Source organism: Apteryx rowi, unplaced genomic scaffold, assembly GCF_003343035.1.
Source record: "Apteryx rowi isolate R43461 unplaced genomic scaffold, aptRow1 scaffold_2, whole genome shotgun sequence".
Taxonomy (NCBI): Eukaryota; Metazoa; Chordata; class Aves; order Apterygiformes; family Apterygidae; genus Apteryx; species Apteryx rowi.
Genome location: NW_020448307.1, coordinates 1505581 through 1510774, shown reverse-complemented (window position 1 = coordinate 1510774; position 5194 = coordinate 1505581).

The window sequence follows — 5194 nt, the reverse complement described above, 5'->3', positions numbered from 1 at the left end:
TGTCGATGCCGCGGCCCGGAGCCCCCCCGGGGGGCGATGTCGATGCCGCGGCCTGGACCCCCCCGGGGGGCGCTGCCTCGGGAGCGGCGCGGCGGGAAAGCGGCGCCTCAGGTGACGGGGCGCCCGCGGGCAGCGGCGGCGAAAAGCCCCCGGAAAGGCGCTTTCGAGAGGAAAAGCCGCCCCGTGGGGGGGGCCTGGGGCCGGGCAGGGGCCGGGGGGCGCCCGGGGCGGCGGGCGCGGGTGTCCCGTCGGGCGGAGCGGCTCAGCCCGCGCGGCGCGGTAGCGCGTCCCTGGGAGCTCTGCGGGTTCGGGCTTTTTAAATAGAAAGACCAGAAAAAAAAAAGGGGGGGGTATTAAACTGGTCTAAAATTGGATTCGGGCTGCAGAAGCGTCAGAAGAATAAACTCTGATTGCGTCTCTCTCTTCTACGCCCGTTTGCAGGGGGAAAGCGTGAGGGCGGGTTGCTTTTAAAGCAGAGGTGTTTTTAAAGAAAAGGCGGCGCGGACGAGGTGCCGGCGGTGCCACGGCGGCTGCCCTGCGCGGTCCGCCTGCCCCCCGCGCCGCTCCCCGGCGGTCGCTCTGTCGCGACAGGTCTCTTGGGAGGAAAAGCCGAGGAATCGGCGCTGGCGGAGGAGCGCGGAACTTCGCAGCCGCGTGCAGCTCCTGTCAGGTAGCGGGAGCGGACGGGACCGTCTATTTCGCCCCGTTATTAAGGCAGGCCAGTGAAAACCGCGAGGAAAAAGTCAAAAATAGCGGAGCAGTAAGATAATAAAGTAGAAGATTCCGCTGCCTGGGAGAAACGGAGACCGAGGTGGCGGGAAGCGGGCTGCCCCTTCGGTGCGGAGCCGGCGATCCTCTCTCCTCTCCGGCTTTCCCTGGAACTGGCAGAAACTTAGGCGATGGAGGGGCAGAGAAACAGTAATTACCCGTTTATGAAAATATCGATCAATGTGATTTGGGGCAATTAAATGCGCTCGGAGATAATGACCGGCTAATGCTCGTATTAGAGCTATGTTGACATGCAAACAGTATCACATACTACTAGAAATAGTTATTATGGTGCCTGAATTAAAGTTATTTAAATAACTTTACATAATGCAGATTACAGTCATGAAATGTATTTTTGCCTTTCTAGATGTTTGAATGCAGACTTGGGAGTTTTTCCATAATGAAGGAAAAGGATAAATAAAAGCACATTTTTTTAAGCACCCTTAATCTGCCCTTAGTTTTTTTTTAAATAATACATTTTTTCCATGTTACATTTGCTTTTGGAAGATATTGATTTACATTTAAATATGCAAAATAAATGCATGAAATATTAGCTTCATATTAATTTATGCTGCACATATTACAAAAAAGGTTTAAAAAAATCTAGATATTCCTCTGCAATCTCTTTTAATCTAATGGATTTTTGAAAGGCATACTGTAAAAAGCATTTAAAACAGTTTTTGCGTGCCTTTTGAATGATGCAATGAATTTATAAGTTCATTCAAGCTAATAGGAAACACTTCTTCCCATACAAGCGAAACAGAGTAACAAAAGTCAGATTATTTACAAGTGCTAAAAAAGTGCTAAAATTTTTGTTAACCAGGTACTGGAATGTTGTACAGGACCTAGGTATTAAATAAAAGCAAAAATGCCTCTCAGTGTATGAACCTCCCAATGTTTTTCTGGGACTATACCTAGAAAATTTACTTCAATTTACTGCTCTGTAAATATTCTTGCATCTGGGGCCCCTGCTACCTAGAAGAACTCTGGAAAGCTCAAATACAGGGTCTATGTGTAAGCACATCAGTCTGCTTAAAAGAGCTACAATACCACAGTATATTAGCATCACTCCTAACTTTCTGTAGTTTGGGGCACTTAAATACCAAAGCTGTTTATTTCTAAGACATTTAGAGGAGTACATCTGTTTATAAACACGCACTCAAATGCTTGATTACAGCTGGGGTTTTTTTTCATGGTAATGTGTAGGACATTCCTCTTCTAATGAATAATTCTATATCTTGATACCATCTTTTATCTAAAATGATCGGATTTAGATTGCTGTACAGAATTTATTCACCAGCATCGCACAGTGGCAATGTACAACAGCGCAAAACAGCAAGCAAAGAACATCTTACAGATTTTAAATGAAAGGAGTATTGAGGTGAACCAGAATGTCATATATGCAGAAATGGAACTGGATCAGGACAGAATGATTTATGTTCTTTCTTTGGTGAAGGATGTTTATTACTTGTTGCTAAGCGCAGGAGCGTTTATTACAAGGTCGTTGTTGGTAAACCTCACAATTCCTGGTAAACGGTGTAGCACAACCGTCCCGTTTAAATAGGAGGTTAGTTTTGTTCATCATCGTCAGGTTGCTGCCATACGCGTGAATTCTGACTTTTAAATTAGTCCCCTTTTAAATATTTGTATTCAACCGAGCAGATGAAATAACTCGGATATTTTCTGCTTCTAATATATAAAGCCGGGAAAGGACTATTACCGATTCCCACCTCTTTTAGCTACAAGTGCTGCTGACCCAGAAGGGGTGCGAAGCCCGCGGAGCCGCGCACAGGGCTGGCGGAAGAGTAGCTGCTTCGCCTTGCTCACCTGTCCTTGCATTAGTTTCTCTTGCCTCCTGTGAGTGATCCTGTGCGGCTGAACAACGTGAACATACCTTCTCCCTTTGCTTTCCTTCAAACGGAAAAGTTCCCTACGGTACTCCAACATTGTCAAAATAAATTCAATTTAAAAACCCAGTATATTTTGGCCAATATTTCAAATAGCAGCATGGTGCTCCGCACATAACAACATAAAAATGTATTACACGATGAAGGTCAAACTTAGACCAAACCCTTCTTTGCTAGTTTATAAATTTGTGTCAATTAAGTTAGGCTTTAAAAGAGTTACRATTTTTGTTCTGGTTCCTTCAACTGAATGTTTAGAAGTTCAGGAATTTGGCTGGCTGAAAGTCTGTGGCTTGCATTATACTGAGGAATATTTTTGTCCCTTCCCTAAAAATCTATAATTTTGTAAACAACAGCTGTTTACAACTTTTCTTGGAAATAAGCTACCTGCAAGATACTTTAATTACTAAGCGTGAGTTTCTGTTTCTTGAGTTCAACCGGTTTTGCTTTATGTTCACATTAAAAATAGGTAAATGCTTATGGTCAGATAAAAGTAAAGTTATTCTTCAACTTCAGAAGCGAGTGTAGCGTTCTGACAAACAGCGTCATCCAGATCCTCCGTCAACCCACTTCCCAGCCTTGCTATAGCGCGGCACCGTGGCTGCCCGGAAAGCAGCGCTCGCGCCGAGCAGAACGCTGCGGCGGCGGCGGCACCGCTGCCCTGGCCGTGACCACGCCGACCTCGCTCGCTCCCCGCAGGAAAATATTAACAGCTCTAGTGTAAATGCAGCCTCTGAACGCGCGCGCGTCAGGCCAACGTAGGATCCCTCTGTCCAGCCGAGACTGTCAACGTATGTGTGAAGTTGTCTTTGGGATAATAGTTTTTATGGCTTTGACTCCTGTCTGATGGAAATGGTGAGACTACGTGCTCCACAAAAAAGTCCTGTGATGATTTTCTACTAACCTGAGCAGAATGGTGGGTTCTGCAATATAACAATCATCGTGCAAATGCTGTGGTTGTTTTACAAATAAGTAATTAGCCAAAAAGTTCAAGTAAAGGATTTTTTTTGTCCATCTCAAAACTTCTATAAATTGCATTATATTAATATTTTGTGTAAATAATAAAATATATTTGGACAATAAAGGGAAGAATTATTTCCTCAAGCTAATATATTTGAATTTGATGAAAAACTAATAAATGTCATGAAAAAACAGGATCAGAAGAAGGATTGAAATTTGGTTTCAGCTAACATATTGTATTGCCAATGAAAAATTAATAGATATAGCAATTATTAACATATGAGTAATTAAAAGATACATAATAGTAATAGATTAAAGCATATAAATGATTACATTCTCATCCCACAACATAAAAGTATTTTAAAGATAATGACTCATCCTTAACAAACACAAAATATTGGCATCAAACTATATATAAACTGGATATGGTTATTAAATCATTTTAATGTCGTACAAGTCATAATTATGACTTGTATAGAGGAGGTCAGGCAATTCATGGAAACCGAGAACCAGGTTCGTATACAACATTCCAAACCAAACGTCACAAGGAAACATCTGAAGCGCTGAAGAGCACTTTCTTGACTACCAGATGTGAGCAGAAATCTGTCTGTCCAAGGGTTACTGAGGACAACACAGAGGACCTTCAGATAAGCAGCTCATGATACATACGACTTTGAAGTGAACATGCATAACGTCATCCACAGGAAGCTATAGGTACGAAAATGGTCTGGAGTCACACTGAGAAAAAAAGAACATTCTAGACTCAAGGAAATAATGACAGTAAAATGATCATGCACGAGTAGGTTTAAAATACTGGGAATTTTCTTTGATTACAGATTGTCGATAGGCCCAATAAGAGCAGAACTGTCCCTGCTGGCAAGCATATATAGGCCACTGAGGATCTGAACTAAATCATTCTTAGTGCCAGAAGCAGACTAGAAAAAAATGATTGAAGTTTTTCCAGATAAAACATTTACTGATGTGCTCGTGGAATAGAATAGCAACAATTTCCTCTGTAACCTTCAAGAAATTAGTGTATAAAATGGTGGCTAGCAATTAATGGAGATCAAGTTCCATTGAATAGACCTACTTTATCTTGGTAGGACAGAGAAGTTTGCAAGCTAAGTGATTGATTTACCAGTATTTCAGTCAAAGTACTCAAATAGGCCACAAATGATGTCTTTGATCGCTGAAGCAATTAATAAAGATAAGCTGAAGGAAAAAAACAGATGCTGAAGAACAAGAACTTTGTACCAAAGACAATGGGGAATGGAAAGAATTTAATAAAACCAAGGACGTAGTAGCAGCAGTGACCAAAAGTCACGTTAATGAAATAAAGTCTCAGGAAAGAAATATTTGCAAAGATGGAGGATGATTATTCAGAATTATACAGAACAAAGAATTTGGACTTTTGGAATAAATATTATATAAAGTCTACAAATAACCAACCATTACTGCCTTAAGTACTTTCAGAAATAAGAGAAACATTGCCTTTTCCTACAAAATGTTACTTCCGTAGCTGAGTATCCAGGACAGCTGGCGAAAAGCTATGGTTTTACAGA